The sequence below is a fragment of the Fukomys damarensis genome, unplaced genomic scaffold (assembly GCF_012274545.1).
Source record: "Fukomys damarensis isolate Sample0158 unplaced genomic scaffold, DMR_v1.0_HiC HiC_scaffold_10, whole genome shotgun sequence".
NCBI lineage: Eukaryota > Metazoa > Chordata > Mammalia > Rodentia > Bathyergidae > Fukomys > Fukomys damarensis.
In genome coordinates this window covers 18,811,008-18,836,745 of record NW_022900922.1, presented here as the reverse complement: position 1 = coordinate 18,836,745, position 25,738 = coordinate 18,811,008, and the positions used below count along the sequence as shown (strand labels likewise).

The window sequence follows — 25,738 nt, the reverse complement described above, 5'->3', positions numbered from 1 at the left end:
ATTATACTATATATATATATATATATTATACTATATCCCTCTTTTTATAAGTCACCTGTATTCAGTTATGAGAGTTCCACCCTCATGACTTTAACTAATATTAATCATCTCCCAAAGGCTGTACCTCTTCTAACCTTTTTAATACCTCAAATGAAGATTAAATTTCAACACATTCCTTAGGTGATATATTCAAACCTTATCCAAAGCATAACAGAAGCCAAATTAATGAAAAAAATTCTTATCCATTTTAATTTCCAAAGTACTTCTTTCCTAAAACACAATATGGCTAATGTCCTATCTAGGAAGATGTAAAAGCTGTTTTTCTCTCTCACTTTTACACACACACACACACACACACACACACACACACACTTTGAAGTGGGGTGAGAAAGATGTAACATTTATCTTCTATTAGAGCACAAAAAGACAAAAGTATTAAGCCATCTTCAAAACTGGCTACATTTAGATACCCATTGATATAACAACATTTCTGAATTAGACCATGTTGATGTGGCTGTCCGTTTTCAATGAATTTTGAGCAACCAACTAACTACAGCAGTCTAACTAAATAGACTTATTTATTGAAGTACTGCTGCAGATATGAGAAGAAAGAAGAAAAATGCAACTTTGCCAGGATCTAGGGAATGCTGGCCTGTCTAAATGTCTTTATCCTTTCTCTTGATCATCTATCTCTACACTCAGGAGGACCAAGAGTAACTGAATAAACATCATCTTGTCCTTGGCCTTCACCAAGTAAAATTGTTTATATCTGAGACCATTTCCCTTTAGAGTCTGAGATCATTATTTTAGGGTAAATTGTCAAGTGCTCCACAGTTGATCTCAGTTTACTTCTGCCATTTGCTGCTCTATGAAGCAAGGGCGTGACATTAAGCCCGTGACTACATAACATGAGAAAAATGTTTTTAAGATCAAGTAAAACATCATGGACAGTTTCTGGCAGTGAATCTTAACAATCAAAATATCCCTTCCCAAGAAAACACTGCCAGATATTGTGTCAGAAAAAAATGACAATCATGCCTACTTTGCATGGAGTTATGAAAATTGAACAAGATAATGAATGTGAAGGACACCAATGCTACAACCTACTTGGTAGACTTACAATAATAAAATATGTGGGTCACAATTTATAAAGAAGCATTTAACCAAATTAAGCAGCATGCACTGCAGGAAATATTGGGGTTAGCTGCCTGTGTTTTCTGTCCACCATATATGACCTAGTTGTTCTTTCTCCATTTTTATACTCTGTCCTACAATCTGAATAACTCTCATCTAGGCCTGGAAAAGGAATATGCCCATATGACGTTGCCTCACACACATTAAACATATACCCTAATTCTGAAATATCTCCTTTACAGAAGTGATATAAAATGTCAGATCTAAGTTTAAATTTATTATTTTATGTGATCCCTTCATCCATTTCTAGTTAGGCAGTTCAAGTTCTTTCATACCCGTTGCACCGTTGAGTGAGATGAGACTTATTATATCCAGGATGAACAAGTTCTCCAATCCCTAAATCAATTTCTGCAATGTCAGTATATTAGTTCATTTTTCTATTCCCATAATGAAGTACTTGAGGCTGGGTGCTTTATGGAAAAAAGAGGTTCATTCAGCTTGAAGTTTTGAAGGTCCTAGAGCCTGGCCCAGCTTCTGTTCAGCTGAAGGTCTCCATTTGCTGTTATGTCGAGGTGGATGTCATCATGATGGGGATGCTTGTGAGAGGGAGAGAGCACATGGTGAGACAAGAAGCCAGAACAGAAACCAGGGAGGTATCGGGCTTGCTCTTTTATAACAACCCTCTCACAAGAACTGACCAGATCCCAGAAGAACTGCATCAATTCCTTCCTAGGTCACACCAGTGACCCATGAACTCTCACTAGGTCCCACCTCTTAAAGATGTCAGCTTCCCTCACATCACCACCCTGGGACCATGTGTGTAAGAACAACCTTTGGGGGACTGTATCAGTCAGTGCTTACTAGAGAAACAGGCATAACACAAGATGTACAAATACATAAGAATTGACAGTATTGTCTTACCATGGCCACCCACAGAGTCAGAAGAGGAAGAGTGCAGAGGGTCTGTCTGCACACTGGAGACCAAAGGATACAATTGAAGGTCTGGAGCTCACTGCATTGTCCCTTTGGGTCTATATCAGGAGGTTGATGGGTCTGTGCCAGAAGGCTGAGGATTTACCCCAGAAGCTGAAGAGTCCACTGGAAGCCAGAAGATGATGTCCAAGGTGAAGGCAAAGATCGGAGCTCCTCTGAAGAAACAGAGAAGTAGATCTGTCCTTCATTTTCTCTTTATACTGTCCAGGTGGCAAATCACCCTATGGTGGTTCTTCCCTAGGACTTGCTGAGCCAATTTATTTGAGCTTTTATTACTCAAGTTGACACACTCAATCAACCATCACAATCCACCACTTGTCAACTTGACAACCAGATTCATTTCTTTAAATGAGTCTCCGGGTAAAAAGACAAGTTCATAATTATGCCTAACATGTTGTAACTGTCCTGCATACATATATATATATGCATATATATAAACATATATGCAGTAATTCCCTCCCAGAATAGAAGGCAAGCTTTCTTTGAGTGATGCTTACTCTAAACATTTCACAACTTGAACATTATAAGATAGGTTAAATTTTGAAGAACAAGTATTGTCTATCAACATTATATTACATTAAAATCATATTGTGAGAGAACCAGTACAATAGCAATCTTTTTTCTGTAGCTGATCAGAGAATCATAGCTGGTATTTAGAACCACCTTTTTTCTACTACCCATTCTATAGTTCCCTGGTCTTCAACAAGCACCCCAGCAGGTCTTGGTTTTACCCTTGGTGGAGTGGCCTATACCTTCATCCTAAAAGTTCTGCACAGTTTGTTATTCTGCCTGGATTAGGTTGTTGTAGTTTATCACTGACCTTAATAATAGGGCCATGGTAGTACTAGAAGGCACCCTGAGGGATCTCCCACACTCCATGTATATTCTTCCTTTCCTCCATTGCGGAGTAGTAGTCCAATTTCCCCTTGATAGTCTGGGTCAGTCACCTTTGACAATAATGATCCCTTCTTAACTTGTTTCTTCTGAGGCATGACATCAAAATAACCAGGGGGAGTCCTAGCATCCAGTTCAATGGTATCGCTGTTGTGCTTCCTGGTACAAGTCTTTCCCCTCTGGAACTAAGACTGCTAAACCAGCAGAACATAAAGGTCATGAGAACACAAAGCACAAACTTTGCTAGTAGATCATGCAGGTAATGATGAATGGTACCTTTCCCACCTCCATCTCTTGTTTCCTGAACCCATGAATCCTGGCTATGGAAGGCACAGTACTATAGTAAACACTGACTCGAAGCATATACAGCCTTTTGAAGAAACTTGTCCCAGTCCTGCAAGCTCTTTCCACCTAGCTAGCACTGTAAATGTCTTCAAAAGACCATTCCACCTTTCTATGAATCTAGCTGCTTCTGGATGGTGAGGAACACGATAAGACCAATGAATTCCATGAGCACGAGTTCATTGTTTCAGATATGTTCCCTGGTCAGAGGCAATGCTATGTGGAATGGTGTCATGTCAAGGATTTGGTGTCGGTCTCTTCTGCATACTGGGATTCAGCAGTGGCTACAGCCAGATCAGTCTTGGTGAGTGGGAGCCCACGTTGCTGAGCCCTTGTATAACCTCCATCCCTACCACCATGGCCACTCTGTTCATAAGCCCTCTGGACAATGATAGGAGTGGCTGAAGAAAGAGGTTGACCACAATCTACAGAACGGATCTTTTTATCCACTTGATTGTTAAAGTCCTCTTCTGCTGAGGTCAACTTTTGGTAAGCGTTTACATGGAAAACAAATATTTTTACAACCTTTGTCCTACAGAGAGGTATACCACATGCCTCTACCCCAAATATCTTTCTGACCAATTTTCCAGTTACTTTCCTTCCAAGTTCCTGACCATCTTGCCAGACCATTGGCTATAGCCCATGAATCTGTACACAGTCCCACATCTGGCCATTTCTCCTTTCAGGCAAAATGTACTACCAGGTGCATTGCCCAAAGTTCTTCCACTGTGAAAATTTCCCTTCACCACTGTCCTTCAGGAATGTCCTGGAAGTGGGCTGTAATGCTACAGCTGTTCACTGTGGTGGTACTCACATAACACGCAGAGCCATCCATAGGCCAGGCTCTTGCCTTCTCTTCCTCTGACAGCTAATCCTATGGTGCTGAACATGCTCAGCAGGTGCATACTGAGAAGCAGAAGGCAATATGGCAGGAATAGAAGACATGGGCATCTGGGCACTTCCTCATGTAATTTACTTGTACCCCCTGGACCTACTCTGGCTTGATCACATATGTACCATTTCCATTTAATAAAAGACTGTTGCTGTGAGCATCTAACCTTATGACTGTATGGATCAGATATTATCCAAGTCATGACAGGCAACTCAGATTGCATGGTGACTTGGTATCCCAGGGTCAAGCACTTAGTTTCGCTAAGGCCCAGTAGAAGGACAAGAACTGTTTTATGAAGGGAGAGTAGTTGTCTGCAGATGATGGCAGAGCCTTGCTCCAAAATCCTAAAGCCTCCTCTGCAATTCACCTATGGGGCTCTCCCCGAGACTCCAAACAGCAGCTCTACCTGCTACTGGCATTTCAAATACCATTGGATTTGATGGATCATATGGCCCCAGGGAGCAGCCTACACAGCAGGCTGGACCTGCTGCAGAGCATTTTCTTGCTCTGGGTCACACTCAAAACTATCAGCTTTCCGCGTCACTTGGTAAATGGGCTAGAGTAAGATGCTTAAATGAGGAACGTGCTGCCTCCAAAATCCAAATAGGCCCACTAGGCATTGTGCCTCTTTCTGGTTGTAGGGGGAGTCAGATGCAACAAACTAAGGAGTCTTTTACTTTAGGAGTATCTCTATATGCCCCACACCACTGTACTCCTAGAAATTTCACTGAAGTAGAAGAAGCTTGAATTTTCATTGGATTTATTTCACATCCTCTGGCTCTCAAATGCTTCATTAACAAATCCAGAGTGGTTCCCACCACCTGTTCACTTGGCCCAATCAGCAAAAACATCATCCATGCAGTGGACCAGTGTGAAACCTTGTTGGGGAGAAAGATGATCAAGATCCCTATGAACTGAGTTGTGACACAGGGCTGGAAAGTTCAGTGAAGGTGTATTGCTGGCCTTGCAAGCCGAAAGCAAATTGTTTCTGATGGTTCTGATGGATAGGTATGGAGAAAGAGGCATTTGCTAAATCAATAACTGCATACAAAGTACCAGGAGATGTGTTAATCTGTTCAAGAAGGAAACTACAACTGGTACAGCAACTGCAATCGAAGACACCACTGGATTCAGTTTACAGTAATCTACAATCATTCTCTAAGACCCATCCATCTTCTGCACAGGCCAAATGGGAGAACTAAATGCAGATGTATCACCACTGAGTCCTTCAAGTTCTTGATGGTGACACTAATCTCTGCAGTCCCTCCAGGAATGTGATACTGCTTTAGGTTTACTATTGCACCAGGCAAAGGCAACTCCAATGGCTTTCATTTGTCCTTTCCAACCATAATAGCCCTCATACTATAAATTAAGGAACCAATGGGAGTATTCTGCCAATTACTAACTATATCTATCCAAATTATGCATTCTGGAACAAAGGAAATGACTACAGGATGGATTTAAGGACCTACTGGACCTACTGTGAATCAGACTTTTCCTAAAACCCCATTGATCACCTGATCTCCATAGGGCCCTACTCTTACTGGAGGCCACAATGACATTTTGGATTCCCTGGAATCAGTGTTAGCTCAGAACCAGTGTTCAGTAGTCACCGAAATATCTGATCATTTCCCTTCCCCAATGTAAAGTCATTCCGGCCAAAGGCCTTAGGTCCCTTCAGGGATGGATGGGAGGAACATTGACTGCATAAATTTTTGGTTAATCAAGATCTTTTGCTAAGGATCCTTACCTGGCTTCTTCTTCACTCAAGGTGTTTTGGGTCTATAAACTGGCTCAAATCTGGGAACTGCGTGAAGGGCCATGATTTGAAGTGGGTTTCTGTTTATATGCCTTTCAGGTTTTTCAGTTCCATAAAATTTAGTAAAAATGTTGTAGGCTTCCCATCTATTTCACTTGTGGGAACACCATGGCTGATCAGCCAATGTCATAGGTCTACACGTATCAGACTATTCTGGTTATTGTTCTGCTTCTGCTGTCCAGTACAGTAACTGCATGCACCCTGCATTTAGAGATTAAGTGATGTCACTTGACCTCTGCTACTCTGGGATCCTATCAATCCTATTGCCCTTAAATTTCCCAGTTGAGTAACTACGGTCCTCACTATAAAGTCTGACCTATACAGAAGCGTAATGGCAGGGCTCTTCAGGGATGCTGGTGCTCCTCTCATGAATTTGTTTCTCAAAGTGTTAGTGAAGGGCAGAGTTTCTGGGTGATCCCAGTGTGGAGGATTAGGTGTAACATGACAGATCCACTCCAACATTCCCATTTCCCTAAGCATGTGAATCCCCTCATCAACAGTAAACTGTGGAATATCGGGCATCTCTAACTCATCCACTTCTATCTTTTGATCCATACTTCTGCCAAGCAGACAAATTAATTGTCAACACCTTTCTTTACCCCATGACCTACAACATTAAACTCAGAATCCCTGCTTAATGGGCCCATATCAACAAACCCAGCCTGATCCAGGTGTATATTTTGCCACCATAATCCTACACCCATAAAATCCATTTTCACACTTGCTCAATAGGCCTCTGCTTATAAGAGTTACAAAACTCAAGAAGTTCCTTGAAAGAATAATGGATCTCCTCATGGGTCATGCTATGTACCTCATCCTTAGGAGCCTTCTGCAATTTGAGCCTGGTTGTAGGCCTAGAGGCAAAAGTGGGTGGTGAGGATGGGTCCTATGGAGTGTCAGCATTCTCATGCTTGGTCAACACAGGATTAGTTTCCTCAGATGTACTAGGAGAGACCGACACCACAGGAGAAGGGATGAGGACGCCTCTGCCACTGCAAGTAGGGAAATCTCTTCCTCTGACAAAATAGTCTCATTAGCATCTAGATACTCAACATCCTCACATTTGTCAGGTTCCTTCCAAACATCTATCTCCCAGTTTATGAGATCTAATTCTTTTCCCTGTGAGGGACATCATCTTTGCTTCAAATACCCTTCCAGGCTGAGCATTAAACTTACACTGTAGTTCAGCCAATCGAAGTAGGAAGGCTTGTGTTTGGGTTTTTGTAATCTCAGCTCTGTGACTAAAAGAGCAGATTTTCATTCAGGACACACTTAATTTTTTTTTTAATTTCTTATGTGTGTTTGGAGCTGGGAATTTGAATCTTTGAGCTCCTTACTTTCCTTATTAATTTGTCCTCACAGTCAGAAGACTTTAGACTTCCTATGTATATTTTGAGTTCGTTCTTTCCTTCACTAGTTTGTCCAGAGATATTAAGTCCAACCAGACGGCATCATTATGTTTCCCACTCTGCCTAAAATATTCAAAATTTTCATGTAGGCTGTCACTGAATTCCTTAGATTTCACATGTAGTGAATTATGATAATCAAATGGATCTATATTGTGTATTACTTTAAACATTTCATGCCAAGGACTATTAGTATTCTCTCATCAAATTAGAGAGCCAACTGCAGGAACCCCTAAATCCATTAAAGAATTTTATCTTTACAGTTCTGTTCTCTGGAGCCATTCTTGATACCAAAATCCACATCAATCAACATTTACTAGAGAAACAGATATAACACAAGATATACAAATATATAGGAATTTACAAGATTGGCTTACAATGGCCACCCACAGAATTGGATGTGGAATAGTGCAGAGGGTCTGTCTGCACACTGGAGACTGAAGAGTCTATACTAAAAGGCTGGAGGATCTGTGCCACAAGCTGAAGAGTCTGCACTAGAAGCCAGGAGATGATAGCCAAGTGAAGTCAAAGACCAAAGCTCCTCTGAAGAAACAGAAGTAGATCTTTCCTTCATTTCCCCTTTGTACCATCCAGGCAACAAAATACTCTGTGGTGATTCTTCCATACCCTAGGGAATTGCTGAGGCAATTTAGTTGACCTTCTCTTTCTCAACTTGACACAATCAATCCTCACAGGGACAAATCATAGCCAAAGCCACAGCAGTCAGTCTACCCCCATGAAGATCAGTCCAGCATATGCTCCACACTCAGGCTTTAGTTTTTCCTCTGTTTCTCTCACCTGATTCGATCTTGTTTCTGACACTTCTCTGGTCAATTGCCATCATGTCTCTCCCTTTTGATCTTCAGGATCCAGCATAGCTCGGTGCTATTTCTGGGTCTCCACTCAAGTCATGCAAACTCCTTTACTCCTCTCCTTTCCTCTTGGGCCCTGAATGCTTTGCACCTGTCTCCATGCCTTCAGTCTCCATCTTTCTCAAAGACATAGCTTCCAGCAGGTTTTCCAGGTGTTGAACAGGAAGCAAGTATGTGACATATTGACTGCCATTGCCCTAAATTTCCTTCTTTATAGGAAAGTTGGGGATGAACATGGAAACCAATATATTTGCTGCACTAAATAATTCTAAATTATAGCAGACTTTCTTTCACTGCATGAAACAATTCTGGGACCAAATTTAATTTTTTTGTCTTCTAAATTTTCAAATTTCTTAAGCAATTTTCAATTTCCTGAATAACTCAGATTAGGCAAAGACAACAGATATTTGTTGTAGGAAATATTTGCTCCTGGATAGAAAGAGTGTGAGAAGCACAATGGGAGCTGGGAAATCACTCCCTTCCACCCACTAGAGTCTGGGAAATATCCCAGAGCTAATCCTCCTTCCATTATTGCATTGTAAAATAGTCAGAGTAAACTCTGGAACTAAAGTACTTGTTGATAGCCCCTAGCTCAGGATGACTCAGCACTTCATTAATCACTCCTGTCAATCTTACCTAGAGGCCCAGTGAGAGGCAACTGGGCTAGAATGCACCTCCTTAAAACTCTGGAAGCCTGATTTTAGCTGTGTGCTATATCCTTTCCCTGTCATTCCAGTACCACTTTTCTGTTCATGCCACGTTTTTCTTTCTACTGGTATGGACCTGCCCTCAGCACCATTCCCAGTTATCTTCAATGAATACAGCTGTTTTTTTTTTTTTTTTTTACCATTTGATGTATGCTTGCTCAATGTACACAAAAGCCCGGAATCTATCTATTGGATTTATGCAACAGTATCAGAAACACTATAAAGCAAGTAAAATAATGAACCTATGAAAGCAGCACACACATTAATGCTTATATCAAGGCACTGTACCCACCAACCCAAAGTTGTGATGCCAGGAATTCTTTCCAATATCAACTGGTTCCCTGCTTTGAGAAATCTACTTTTAAGTACCCATTTCCTAAAATGCCTATAAATGCCTTTCTTTCTTATTCTTGCTACATCATTATGAAGATACAATCTTAGATAGTGTCCTCTAATTGCAGCTCGTCCAACAAATCTAATTCTGCTTGATCAAAACATTTTCTGGTATTCTTTTTGTAACCAACAAAACTAAAGTGACTTGAAAGTCAGTGTGTTTCTGTTTAATTTCTCTACTATTCTGATTCTTTATTATATAGACTTTGAAATTCAAGGGTCCAAATGTCCCTTTAAAGCCTGAGCTTTATCTGTCACTGTTAACATTTAGCCCACATCTATTCATTGGACCAGCATATACTTCACTTGGTGACACATGGCACAGATTTCATTAATAACGACACTAACAGTGATAGCAATTGCTTTTTATGCATGTTCCAAGTTTCAGACATTTTACATAGATTATCTTATCTACACCTTAAACTACTATGTCATTAAAGCAAGATATTTTCTCCATTTCAGGTAAGAAAATTGAAAAAGAAGATTAAATAACCCTTCTAAATGCACAGCAAGGGAAATTCTAATCCAGGAATCCATACCCAGAATCCAGGTGCCTGAATGTACCATACTGCTTAGAATTATAAAATAGCTATGATTTCAAAAACCATTCTTTTACTACTAGTAGACATACCCCCAACTGTGAAACATCAAGAAAGACTTAGGATTTCTTGGGGAAAGACCTGGAAACAATTGCTGTGGGCTCACTGGTGGGTTTTCAGCTACTGAAGGACAATAGCCAGTTCTGTGCTGGCCAGGCAAGGAGAAGTATAAATTTGACAAGTAGAGGGAGAAATAGGAAATGTCATCCTTTGCTGGTGACGTAAACTAGTACAACTTCTACAGAGAATGCTTTGGCAATGTCACAGAATTGCCCACATGAACATGTGCAAATCTTCTTTCATTCACATAAAACACATTTACAAAGATATACAAGAAACTGATCTGATGGCTGACCTCTGTGAAAGGTACTGTGAAGCTGGGAAAAGGGCTTAAGAGAAACATTTTTATTTCACATGACTTTCATATGTCTTGAATATTAACCCATATCAATATATCCTTTATTCAATATATAAATATGATTTTAAAATAACAAAGAGATACTGTTGGTCTTAAAGAAGACCTCTAGTGTATTAGTTTAAATTTTAAAAATGTCTGGTGATATTATACTCAGATTTTCCACCTGCTAAGTGTTGTCCCCGAACAATTGCTGGTATACATTAATGCATACATTTCTCATAGATATAAAAATATTATACTTTCATTAATCTGAAAATGCCAGCAAATTTCATGGGAACTTAGAGGCATTCATATGCTATACCTAACAGTCTTTTCAATTTTTATTTTGTTTAGTATTTTCTAAGCACTTTTTTTTTTTTTGTACTGGGGATTGAACTTGGGTCCTTATGCTTGTGAGATAGGCAGCAGAACCACTGAGCTAAGTCCCCAGCCTTTCTAAGTACTATTTTAATACACTGCCTCACCAGAGACCCCAAAGTTTGTGAAGAGCGTAAGCTGGTGAAGGAATCTGAGTTCTTCCTCCAGCAGTAGGACACTGTCTTAATTACAAGGTTAGCCTGATTAACTTCAAAAACTTCTGTCTAAAATTCAAAGTGTTTCTAAAGTGAAAGGAAATGGAAAAACTTGCAAAGGCCTTGAATTTGGGTGTAGGAATGAATGTAAGAGAATGATCACTTCAGGGAAAGATGGGGAGAATCTTCTTTATCAGCTTGGAGGTCTAAGCTGTGCAGGCAGTCATCCATGGAGGACAAACATGACTACTCACAGCTTCCTCAGTGTAGGAGAAGCCACGTTGGAGCTGGAAGAGTGGAGGATGTGTTTATACTTGCTTCCAGACACACACTCTCTAATGACAGCCAGCGCCTAGGAGCAGAAGGAGGCACATGGGTCACATGGACACTGAGTCACTCCTGGATTCCACCACAGTTCTTCCTGAGGAGCCCATATCTTGCCATGAACAGAAGAGATAGATGGCTGACTTCTCTGAGAGCAAAGCACAGTCCATGACCCTAGAAAATAAACCATCATGGACAACTTTACATAACCTCTTTAATGCTGTTATTATTACTGTTACCATCTTCACTGTCATTGTTCTTGACCATTTGATGCCTCTGTGCATCAACACAACAGTAGATATTTTTTGTGTGCCTTTTCTCTAACCATCACAAAGACCCTGGGAGGTAGATATAACCGTACAGCCAGATGAGATCATGAGTCATTCTGAGTCTTTATACAACAGGACCCCCTCATAAGTCCTCAGAATGAAATTATTGACAAGAAGATTACAAATCAAAGTAACATTAAATATATATGCAAGCTACAACTGAGACTAATGGGTTGCACCTCTCTTGGCTACCCATGCTGGTCCATGGTCCCTTGGCAAGAAGTCATTTTCTTCATCTCAGCTCTCACCATCTCCCTTGTGACCCAAAACCTTCCCCATTTGGATGGAGATCAATCTTCTACTAGCCTACTGCCCTTCTGTGACATCCACAACCCTTTAACTCCTGGCAGCCCACTGTCCTCTGAAGCAGGCATGGAACATCTCTCTGAGAATCACTACCTTTGGAAGCAAGAGGGGAACAGAGTCAATTGCTCAGACCATTCCTTTTCTCCTGACATGTCCTTTTTCTTAGTCACAGGTCCATCTTATATAGAATGGCCCTGATCCTTTCTTTTTATAACGCACATTCTAAACTTCAGGTATTCTCCAAGGTGGCATGATATCCACATTTTCGTCACAATTTGTGCTTCCTCTTTAGTCACCACTATGGTTTATGATGGTTTAGTAAAGACTTATAGAAATGCACATAGCAATAAAAGATATGGCCTCCTGCCTCTTATTTGTATCTGAGGTGTGGCATAAGCAGTTCAGCTCTCTTCAGATTCAGAAATTGAATTGCACATTGCACTTAAGCTTAAAAGGAAGACTGTCCTTAAATGAACAAATATATATGCACACAGACACACCCCAAATCTTACTCATTCTCTAGGGCTAAAGGTCAAGTTGTACCTCATTTTTGTAGAACCTTTCCCTGACCTACCTATCCATTCCCTAGTGGAATTTTCTATCTTCTGGTAAGTTATAGTATCTATTACCTAGACCTGTTGACACTTAGCTTCTGCTGTAATACTTTCATGTGAACAATTATTAATTTCCTTTTTTTTTTTTTTGATACCAGGGATCAAACTCCAGAACTTGCACTTCCAAGGCAGGCAGCAGCAGCACTGAGCTAAATCCCCAGCCCACAATTACTAATTTCTTAAATTACATCATAAATTCCTTGGGAACAAAACTTACATTTTGTTCCATGGCACTCAAAGCATTGCATTGCCCAGGATGGACACTGAGGAAGAACAAATTTCATTCTTTTCATAATATTTCAAATTCAGTAAAAAATAATTATCAAATATTGCTGTGAATCAGGAATTTTGTTAGATGGTGAAGACTAAATAGCATAAATCACCAAAATATCAAGAAACCTAGAAGCCATATGGAGAATAAAGGTGGAAAAGAAAGATAAACATGCTATCCCTGAGGTACAACCCAATTTCTTCAGCATGAAAAGATGGGCTTGTTCTCCAGGAGGTTCTAGGCCTCCAAGGATGAGAAAGAATTCAACAGAGAAATAAAAGAACAGGTATCTCAGGTAAGGGAACACCACACTCAAAGGCAAAAACAATTGCAAGACACCTGGCATAGCTAAGGGCAGATAAGAAGAGCCATCTAGATGCCGTGCTAGAGAAGAGGTGTGATTTTTCTTTGGGTAGGGAGATTTGTCAAAGACCTTTAAAAGTCAAATGTGATCAATACAGTGGTAGATAAAATCTTACTAAGAAACCCTCTGAGCCCAAGTGGCAATTATGAACAGGTTCTGAGGGAGTAAGTATAATAGAATGCTAGAATGTGGAGATTTGCAAAACAGTAACACTAATAGAGTATAAAGCTCATTTGGATGCATACATTTTAGTAAGTGTTCAAAAATCAGTTTTAAGTTCCTTCAATTTAAAGCTCATGTTTACTGTCCAACTAAAGATTGAATGATTTGTGAAAAGCAGAAGGTAATAAAATCTTGACCTCAAATTATTTTGACATTGTTGGCCTAAATTCTATGAAGAAATAAATTAATCATGTTAGGCTAGACAATTGGAAAGTCTTAAAATAGGGAAAATTAAGAGCCCACTTTCTCTTTATTTAAAATTATATTTTGTTCATTTGGAACCAGAAGAGACCTAGAATATCAAAAACCATCCTAGGCAACAGACACATGGCAGCTGGTATAACAATTCCCAATTTGAAACTATACTAAAAAGCCACTGTGATTTTAAAAAAACGCATGGTACTGACAAAGAAACAGACCTGAGGATCAGTAGAACAGACTGGAAGATACAAAAAAAACCTCCAGATGTACTCAGCTACCTCATCTTTGACAAAGGAGCCGACCATCTTCACTGGAGACAAGATATTCTCTTTAATAAATGGTGTTGGAAAAACTGGATTTCAAGCTGCCAAAGATTAAAACTAGACCCTTATCTTTTGCCATGCACTAAACTAAAATCCAAGTGGATTAAAGATCTAAATATTAAAAAAGAAACACTAAACTTGCTGGAAGATAAGTTAGGCAGAACTCTTGAAGACAATGGCATAGGAAAAGTCTTTATGAACAAATCCTCAGTAGCATGGGAACTAGCAGAAATAATCAGCAACTGGGATCTCATCTTATTAAAAAGCTCCTGCACTGCAAAAGAGACCATCAACAGAACTAAAAGACAACCTACAATGTGGGAAAAAATTTTTTCCAGCTGTTCTTCAGACAAAGGACTCTTATCTAGAATATATAAAGAACTCAAAACAATGAGCACCCCCCCAAATATAAAGACCTGATTCAAAAATGGGCATCTGAAAGAACAGACATTTATCAACAAAGAAGTAAAAGCAGCAAGTAAATATATGAAAAAATGTTCCACATCACTGGTCATTTGAGAGATGCAGATGAAAACAACACTGAGATTCCATCTCACCCCACAAAGAATGGCTGCTATCAGGAAATCAACCAATAACAAATGCTGTCAGAGTTGTGGGGAGAAAGGAACTCTTCTTCATTGTTGGTGGGAGTGCAGTCTGGTGCAACTACTATGGAAATCAATATGGAGATACCTCAAAGAGCTGGGACTAGAGGTTCCATTTGACCCAGCCATCCCTCTGCTGGGTATCTTTCCAAAAGAATTAAAAGAAACATATCACAGTGATATATGCACACCTATGTTGATAGCGGCACAGTTTGTAATAGCTAAAACTTGGAAACAGCCCATTTGCCCATCATTTGGAGACTGGATAAAGAAGATGTTGGTTTTCTATAAAATGGAATACTACTCAATCATAAAGAAAGAAAAATTAGATTCATTCATAGGAAAATGGATACATATTAAGGATATACTCCTAGGTGAAATAAATAAGTCACATGTGTAAATACAGGACAGTTTCTCTGGTATGAAAAACTATAATAGTACATAAGATCCTAATGATATAATTGACAATGTGAAATAGGAAGAAAGGAACTAAAGATGTAGGGAACATGGAAGGGGTGTAGGAAAGGTAATAAGGGAAAAGAAAAAATATGAGAAAATGAAAAAATGGAAATGAGTTGTTTGTAAATGGGGAGGGGAGGGGGGGGTGAAGGAAGGGCAGAGACAAAGGGAAAGAATGAGAACCAAGACCTGCCATGCAAAGGTACAAGATTCCAATGATGAATGTAAATGTACTGTATACCTAATAAACTCAATGAGAGAAAAATAAATAAATAAATAAATAAATAAAATTGTATTTTGCTTATATTTGGCATGCAAAGATAGGTTTTCAGCTTTTCTAGGATTATTTGTAAGGTTTTATTTCACATTAGATTTTTATTAGATTTTGTCAAAAGAATAAGCAAGTTATTGTATACTCAATTAATTTTAGTCCTTTGATGACTTTTTCTATCAAAAACCAAATATTTATTGTAGAAAATGTTAAAAATAGTAGAGAGTTCAAAGGAAAAAATCATTCAGACACAAATGCAGTTATGACTGTATGAAACGTCTTTCTTGCATATTTTTCTATTCAGTTGCAGTTTTGTTTTTCAAACTTGCCAATGTGGTATGCATGTTTTGTGTAAAAATCATCATATTTAAGAATGCTATAAATCTTGAAAACAAGAAACTTAAATTTAACTTGCCCAAATCAGCAAGCAACAAAGAAGCAGTGGTCAGTTTGGCAGTAAAGTATCAGTGCTTTTATAATATTAACAAATAATCAAAATCCAGTAAGTATTTCCTCCTGCCTGACAAACACTCTATGAGGACAATTTATTTTACAAGCTTTATTGAAGAATTAAATAAATATCTCAAATAAATGCTTTGTTTTCTCCATAAGGACAAAAGAGTTCTATTCTTCATGGCAGGTGGATTTAATTTTTTTATTTTTGTATGCTAGAATATTATCCAATAGAATGAGCATAAGGCCCACCAGTTCATATTTGGCTTTGTTCAGATAAGTACTGCTTAGTAGCTGGAAGGTAAATTAAGTCTTATATTGTTGGAATGAAACCATACAAACAAGTACTAAGGTCTCAAAATATATGTGTAAACAAAATTGTAATATTTTAAATATGCAAATATAATATTGTATCCTATTGCAAGAACACTTGGAGAATCTTCAAGAACGAACAAAGTTAGGAAAAAAGTTTAAACCTCACATTCAGTGAAGTGAACTGATAATCAAATAAGTGAATGTTTATGCTAGATGTGGAAAAATACTGGAAAGAAATCCTCCTAAAATAATAAAAATAAACCATGACTCTATTGCAACTTCCATTTTGGAAATATCTCTCCCAGGCTGAGATGTCTAAGATCCATTCAAGATATCACACAACATAAAATCCATGCTTCATTCCTGGTTTAATGCAGTAGTTTTAAAACTTCAGATCACGACCTTTTAGTAGATTATAAAATCAATTGAATTCATTATAAGTAGCATTCTATAATTTGAAAAGGAATTTAGAATATTAGTGTGCATGCTATAATATAAGTGTTAATTATAATTTCTGAAATGTTTGTTTTAATTGTATGTACAGTGGGGAACTACATCCTGTGTAGGTCTTGGGGTCATGATTTTAAATGCTTGAAAATCCCTGCTCAGAGCAGAGCTTTCCACATGTCATGCTAGTAGTGGTGGGCTAGGAACGGTGTGTAGTTACAAAAAGCACCAGCATTAGCAGCAGCCAACCAGGAGTTGAGCTGAGGGAGCCCCCTATTAGTCTTCTGCATGGTGAAAAGTATTGGCTGGAGCATCTTGGGAAATAATCTGCATGAAGATGGATCTGATAGTATGACAGTCCACACAGCCAGCACTCCCAAACTGCCCTCCTGGCAGTGATCTGACTCGGTCTCAGCAGGTTTGTGCAGCTATAACAGAAATACCTAAGACTGTAGTGCATAACAATTTATGTCTCACTGTCTGGAGAAGTCCAAGGTCGAGGCACCAGAAGGACTGGCATCTGAGGGAGCTACTCTCTACCTAGAGATGGCACCACACTGCTGTCTCCTCCAGAGAGGTAGATTCTGTGTCCTCAGTGGTAGAAGAAATCAAATGGTGAGAGGGTGATCCCTTCAACCTGGAAAACTTATTTAAGATCACCAATCCCACCACAACCCTAAGGCCACATTTCTTAATCAACTTCTTTGGAAATTGAGTTTCAAGATGGATTTTGGAGGGAATTGCACAGTTCAACCCATAGCACTCATCACGTTGCATATCTGAAAACATAGCTCTGCAGACACCTAATGTCACACTGTCATCATTGTGACCAGTGACCACTAAACAGGTAATTGTCCAGGTTTCTGAGGAGAAAATGTGGCTCAAGGTAAGATAAGTGAGAAACAGGAACAGGGTTTCTATCCAGGAGGAAGCCCCAGGCCTTAGTGACTCCATCTATTCTCAGAGCAACCAATCAGGTTTTTCATGCATACATATATCCATCCTTTTGTAAAAGATGTGACGCTTAAGTGACATCAAAGCCAGATCAGGTGACTACATTAAAATTGCAAAGGTCTTCAAATTAAGTTTGAATTTTGTTTTGAAAAAACAAAGGCAGATCACAGTGAGAAGTCAGTGGGGCCCAGAGCTGTGCTGGTGTGGACAGGTCCCAGCCAGGGCCCCACCCAGACCCCAGCAGCTTGGACCCACAGGTCCCAGAAAAAGGCACACCTGGAAAAGAGCTGCACAGATGCACAAGTAACAGTCAGAGACCTATCCAGATTCCATCAATAAGTGCACACAGATCCCAGTGAGAAGCCCCTGTGGACCAGCTTCTGAGTGGGTACACAGATCACAGCAAGGGTCTCACCATGAAAAGAGCAGCACAGGCACACAAACAACAGCAAGAGGGCCACACAGATTCCATCAGTAAGTGCACACAGTGTGGGGCATCTAGGACTCCAACTAGCCATGTTTAAAAAAAAATCTATACCTAGCATATAATAGTTAAGATTCCAGAAACTAAACAGAATAAAATTCCACAAGCAGTTAGGAAAAAAGAAACAAATCACATACAAAGGAAAGCCCATCAGAATCACAGCAGACTTCTCAACACAAACCCTTAAGGCAAGAAGAGGCCCAAGTGAAGTATTTCAAGCCCTAAAAGAAAACAACCTCCAACCCAAATTGATGTACCCAGAAAAACTATCTTTCAAAATTGATGGAGAAATAAGATACATTCATTACAAAGAGCAACTGAGGAATTTCATGAATACTAAATCAGCCTCCAAACAATTATAAACAATATCCTAGGAAAACACAATGAGAATCACAACCCCAGGAAGACCATTAGAATGAATCCATCAGGCACAAGAAAGTAAATGCAAAGGGGGAGAATCCAATGAAAAGAAAAAGTTGTGACAAGGATAAGTCAATACATAACAGTTATAAGCATCAGTGTTAATGGTCTCAATTCACCAATCAAAAGAAATAGACTGGCAGAATGGATGAAGAAGCAAGATCCAACAATATTCTGCATACAAGAAACACACCTAATTCAAAAAGAAACGTATAGACTGAAACGTTAAGGGTGGAAAACAATACTCCATGCTACAGGAACCCCTCAAAATGGAGAAGTAGCTATTCTATTTGCAGATCAAATGGATTTCACTGATTAAGAGGGACAAAGAAGCAGTGATATATGTGTACCCATGTTTATAGCAGCACAGTTCATAATAGGTAAAACTTGGAAAAAACTCAAATGCCCATGAACTGGAGACTGGATAAAGAAGATGTGGTTTTCTACAAAATGGAGTACTACTCAGTCATAAAGAATGAGACACTAGAAACACTTATAGCTAAATGGATGCACATTGAGGCTATACTCTTAAGCAAAATAAATATGTTACACGAGTAAATACCAAATAGTTTCTCTGGTGCAAAAAAACTAAAAGTGTAAATTAGGTTCAAATTGTATAATTGGGAGTGTGAAATAGGAAGAAAATGGCTAATTGGGAAGTGGGAGGGGGAGAGGAAAGGATATAAGGTAAAGGAAAAATGTGAAAAAATGGAAACAAAGTCTTTGCAAAGAAGGGTGAAGGGATGGTAGGGGTATGGGGATAAAATAAGAACCAAGATATATCATGTAAAAGTACAAGATCCCAATGATAAATGTAACTGTATTGTTTGCTTTAAATGTACCAATAAACTTAAAGAAAAAAAGAGACAAAGAAGGACAGTAAATCCTTGTAAAGGGGAAAAATCCAAGAGGAAGAGATGACAAACATAAATATATATGCACCAAATACTAATGTGCCCAAATATATAAAACAAATACTAACAGAAATTAAAAAATCAAATAAACAATAATACAATAGTAGTGTGGGATCTCAATGCCCCACTGTCACAAATAGATAAAGCAACTAGACAAAAAGTAAATAACAAAATACTAGAATTCAAACTAACTCTTGAACAAATGTACTTAACAGATGTTTACAGAATGTTCCATCCAACAAAATCAGAATACATACTAGCTGATAGAACATGTCTAAGTAAGTGCAAAGTAATTAAATTTATCCCCTGTATATTATCAAACCATACTGCAATTAAATTGGAGATCAACAGCAAAAGGAACTGCAAGAATTTCATGAACACATGGAAATTAAACAACACACTTCTGAATAACCAATGGGTCACAGAGAAAATTAAAGAAGAAATCAGACAGTTTCTACAATTAAAGGACAATTCCAATACAACATATTGGAATGTATGGGTCACAATGAAAGCAGTCTTATGAGTAAAATTCATAGCAGTAAAATATCAAATTATAAAAACAGCAAGCTCAAATAAAGAATCAAGCTTCTAGAAAAAGAAGAGTAGGACAAACCCAAAGCTCATACTAGGGAGGAAATCATACATTTCAGAGCAGAAAACAATGCAATGGAGACTAAGTGTATGACACAAAAAATCAATTAAGAAAAGAGTTGATTCTTCAAAAGAATAAACAAAATTGACAATGCCTAAGCCAAACTTATCCAAAAAATGAAAGAAAAGACCCAAATCCAAGCAATTAGGAATGAAAGGGGTGAAATTACAATTGGCCCAGAAGAAATCCAGAGGATCATCAAGACATACATTGAGAACCTATAGGCCAATAAGATGGAAAACACAGAAGAAATGGACAGATTCCTAGATATACATGAATTACCAATTTGAACAAGAAGACCTAAAAATTCTAAACAACCCAATATCAATTAATGAAATTGAAAATTTAATTAAAAATTTACCAACTAAGAAAAGCCTGGGACCTGATGGCTTCACTGCCAAATTCCACAAGACATTTAGAGAGAAACTATTGCCACTACTGTTTAAATTCTTCAGTGAAATTGAAAGGGAAGCAAAATTCTGAATTCATTCCTGGAAGCAAGCGTTACCTTGATCCCAAAAGCAGAGAAAGACCCAACTGAAAAAGAGCACTATAGGTTAATCTCCCTAATGAACATAGATGCAAAAATCCTCAATAAGACATTGGCAAAGAATACAGGAGATCATCAAGAAGATCATACACCCTGACCAAGTGGGATTCATCCCAGGGATGCAGAAGTGGTTCAACATATGCAAATCAATAAATATAATACACTATGTTAAAAGAAACAAGGACAAAAACCATATAATCTTCTCAACAGATGCAAAAAAGCATTCCACAAAATCCAACACATATTCAGATTAAAAACCCTGCAGAAAATTGAAATAAACAGTTTCTATCTCAATCTGATTAAAGCCATCTATGAAAAACCAACAGCCAACATCATACTAAATGGTCAAAATCTGAAATCCTTCACACTAAAATCAGGAACAAGACAAAGATGTCTATTATCACCACTCCTGTTCAATATAGTTTTGTAAATATTAGCCACAGCAATTAGATAAAAGAAAGAAATGAAAGGAATAAAGATAGGAAATGAAGAACTGTCATTATTTGCAGATAACACGAGACTCTATATAGAAGATCACCAAAACTATTTTTGACTTAATGACCAAATTCAGTAGTACAGTAGCTGGATACAAGGTCAACACACAAAAACCAAAAGCTTTCCTGTACACAAACAGCAGACTCACTGAAAGAGGAACTGGAGAAACAACTCTCTTTACAACAGCATCCAAAAAATGAAATACCTAGAAATCAACCTAATGAAAGAAATGAAAGACTTCTACTCAGAAAACTATAGTACTCTGAAAAAAGAGATTGAAGAGGATATCAGAAAATGGAAAGATATCCCTTGCTCCTGGGTAGGAAGAACAAATATTGTGAAAATGGCCATACTTCCAAAACTTCTATATAGATTCAATGCAATCCTAATTGAAATTCTAAATGCATATTTCACAGACTTTGAGAAAAGAGTCCAAAACTTCATTTGGAACAAGAAGAGACCTAGAATAGCAAAAGCAATTCTAGGCAACAAGGACAAGGTCAGAGCTATCACAATCCCCAACTTGAAACTATATTACAAAGCTACAGTGAGAAAAGCAGCATGGTACTGGCAAAGAAACAGACCCGAGGACCAGTGGAACAAATGAGAAGGTGCAAAAACAAGTCCAGACCTACTCAGCCACCTCAGACAAAGGAGCCAAACACTCTCCCTGGAGGAAAGATAATCTTTTCAATATACGGTGCTGGAAAAACTGGGTTTCAACTTGCCAGAGATTAAAACTAGACCTATACCTCTCACCATGCACTAAACTAAAATCAAAATGGATTAAAGGTATAAGTATTGGGCCAGGGATTTCACTCAGTGGTTCTGCTGCCTGCCTTGCAAGTGCAAGGACCCAAGTTGGATCCCCGGTACCAAAAAAAAAAAAGTGTAAGTATTGAAATAAAAACACTAAACCACCTGGAAGAGTTGTTAGGTAGAACTCTTGAAGACATTGGTGTAGGAAAAGATTTCATGAACAAAATCTCAGTTGCACGTGAACTAGCACAAAGAATCAATAAGTAGGATCTCTTCTTATTAAAAAGCTTCTGAAAACCTATAATAGTACACAAGATCCTAATGGGGTAATTAATAATGTGAAATAGGAAGAAAAGGGCTAAAGGTGTAGGGAAAGTGGGAAGGGTAGGTGAAAGGGAATAAAGGAAAAGAAAAAAAAATGAGAAAATAAAAAAATGGAAATAAAGTATTTGTAAATGGGGAGGGGGAGGGGGTGAAGGGAGGGCAGGAACAAGGGGAAAAACTGAGAACCAAAACTTGTCATGTAAAGGTACAAGATCCCAGTAATGAATGTAACTGTACTATATACCTAGAATGTACCAATAAACTAAATAAAAAAGAAAAAAAATAAAAACTTCTTCACAGCAAGAGAAACAACCAACCATGTGAGGAGACAACCCACAATATGGGGAAAAAAAATTTACCAGCTGTTCCTCAGACAAAGATCTACTATGTAGACTATGTAAAGAACTTAAAAAAAATTAGAAGTCCCAAATTTAGAGGACCAATCCAAAAATGGGCATCTGAAATGAACAGATATTTCTCAAACAAAGAAATAAAAATAGCAAATAAACATATGAAAAAACGTTCAACATCACTGAACATTTGAGAGATTCAAATGAAAACAACACTGAGATTCCACCTCACCCCAGAAAGAATGACTTCTATCAAGAAATCAACCAATAACAAATGCTGGTGGGGCTGTGGGGGAAAAGAAACCCTGCTTCACTGCTAGTGGGAGTGCAGACTGGTGCAACCACTGTGGAAATAAGTATAGAGATACCTCAAAGAAATAGGATTAGAAGTCCCATTTGATTCGGCTATTCCCCCACTGGGTATCCTCCCAAAAGAATTAAAAGAATCATGCCACAGTGATATATGCTCACCCATTTTCATAGCAGCAGAGTTTGTAATAGCTAAAACTTGGAAACAGCCCAATTGCTCATCAACTGGAGACTGGATAAAGAAGATGTAGTCTTTAAAAAAATAAAATGGAGTACTACTCAGCCATAAAAATGAGAAATTAGAGACACTCATAGGTAAATGGATGCACATAGAGACAAAACTCTTAAGTGAAATAAATAGGACAGACATGGAAATACCAAGTAGTTTCTCTGGTGTGAGAAACTGAAAGTGTAAATAATGGTCAAAATATATAATATATAATGTGAAATAGGAAGAAAAAGTGCAAAGGGGTAGGGGAAAGCAAAGAAGAGAATGAAATTAATATGAGAAAATAAAAAAATGGAAACAAAGTCTTTGTAAATAGGGAGGGTGGAGGGGTAGAAGGGAGGGCAGGGGAATGGGGAAAAATATGTAAGGATACAAATCTCCAATGATGAATGTCATTATACTGTATCCCTAAAATGTACCAATAAAATTAATTTTAAATAAAGACTCTAAGTACTGCATTTAAACTTTAAAAAAGAAAAAGTGTAAAAATACTATGATAAAGTTAAAAGTCTATTCACACTATCACAAGAAATACCATCATTACATGTATTAATGAAGTAAGAAGATTTTGGCATACTTTACATGTATTACATCTTCAACAGTAGTAAAATAGCTTTAAATTTTATATCTCTGATTCATGAAAAAATTCTTATACATGAAAAATTCTAGGAATTTATAAATATTGTTAAAGAGTCTCAATCAGAAGTTTTGTTAGCCATCAAAATATAAAAGCTGATATGAAATGGAAATTTTCATAGAAGCAAGCCCAAATTTCTCATTTAGATATTTCAAGAACTTATATACAAATGAAGTTTTAGAACTTTTATACAAATCCAATAGTTTTGTTTTTATATCGTTATACTATACAATATATACTCAACGAACTATTTTAGCCAAACTCCATTAAAAATCGACTCCCTTCAACTTACCCTAATATATAATACTAAGCATATGCCACAATATGAAATTTTCTAGAAATTTATGTCAAGTAAGAAAAGAACAATTAGAATAAGTCATTGCTGCCCAGCATCTGTTGTGCTCCGTTGCTGTTGCTGCTGCTGTTATGCTTTCCTTCCTATGGAAGAGTGACTGATTGGGACGAGGCTTAGAACAGCTGACTGATGCATGGGTAGAAAACTGGAAGGTGCTGTTCTTCCACGGGGAACTGCACATAAGCACTGACACCACCCATTCAAAATGATATTCGCACCTTTCTCAGGGTGACTGTTCATGACAAGGCTCTATCATCTGAGTGGACCCACTAGGAACACTGGACTGGGAACGTTTGCCACTGATCATGAGAGATGCTCCACCTAGGGAAGTCTCACTGGCGACTTCATGAATATGATACAATTAATCTCTTAAGAAAGAGAAATCCAGGGCCAGAGATTTAGCTCAGTGGCACCATGCCCACTTCTCAAGCACAAGGTCATGAGTTTGATCCCTGGTACCAAAAGAAAAAAAGAGAAAAATCCTTTCTCTTTTTACTTTAGAAATGCTCCAGCAATAGTATAGAGAGCAGCCTCAAAGTACTTTTTGTGTTTGGATTTGATGGATATATGTAACTCATTTGCTTGAAAGGATGGCCTCTGACACTACCTATTTTTCATTCTTATTCTTCCAAGAACTCTTTCCCTCTTCCACATCCTTCATATCGCTTGTTTTCTTCATTGGATTTGGGCCCTCCTATTTTCCAGTGCAGTATCCTGGAGCTCACTTTGTGAAACAGACTGAGCACAGACCTGGGATTGTAACTAAGACTTTTCCATACATGAGAATTACATCGAGCTAAGAAGGGGCTGATGGCTCATCAACCCAGACATTTGAGGTAGCAAAATTGTATGTTTTCTTTTATACATGTGTAACTCAAGCTCCTTCAAGAATTGCTTTGTGATCAACCTGAGAAGTGATATTGTGTAGTCATAAGGGAGCACACTCTCTAAATGTTCTTTGAAAAAGCAGCTGATAACAGACACGGGAAGAGGTCACAGTCTGAATACAGCAAATGGTATGGATCTATAAAAGTGCTGCCGTGTTATCTCGGGGAGTAAAATACTGGGACTACATAAAGGAGCCACAGTGTTTCTCCACAGGAGTAAAACACTTAGATTTTCTTTGTTGGCTGAGATTTTGACTCTGTTGAGACTGCTTTCCCCTTCCAAGCTGAGGCAGTACTGGTGGAAGTGTGTGGAGATGTATCTATCGCCACAGGCTCTGCGAAGTAGGCCACCTGCTCTTTTACTTACCAACAAGTTCCCTGCTTGTTCCACGATTCCCTTTTTTGTCACCCATTGTTTCATGCCTATCCAGACCTCAGTTTCATGAGAAGGATTGACTCATCCTGTTCAATAGGAAGCTCCAGAACCAACAAGTGCACAATAAATGTGCATAAATCAACAAATTAAAGGAAAGTCCTATTTCATCGATTTTAGTAAAAAAAAAAAAAAAAATAGTAACCTCCTAACTTGCAGCCAACAAAGAAATTACTTTGCCTCCCATGTTATGGTTTAGATCTAAAATGTCCCCCAAAGTCTCTTGTGTTTAGAGGTGGAACTTCTGGAAGGTTATCGAATCGTTGGGATGCTAAACTCAGCACTCACCACTGATGAGTTCATAGCTGAGTAAACCGTTAGGAGGTGGAGCGTGGTAAGAACAAGTGAGCTATTTAGGTTGAGACCTGGAAGGGTACATTCTTATCTCAAGCTCCTCCTTGCCTCTTTTTCATTCCTGGCTGCCCCTGCCGGGTCCTTCCACCAGGCCATTTCTTGCTGGGAGCCAGACATCATTGATGCAACCCTCTGAAACTAAGAGCC

General features: G+C 38.4%; 1 pseudogene; it reads right to left on the bottom strand.

Moving 5' to 3' along the window:
* Nucleotides 1-3,940: 3,940 nt before the first annotated feature.
* On the bottom strand, nucleotides 3,941-6,629 carry LOC104861610 (annotated as a pseudogene).
* Between the last annotated feature and the right edge of the window lie 19,109 nt (nucleotides 6,630-25,738).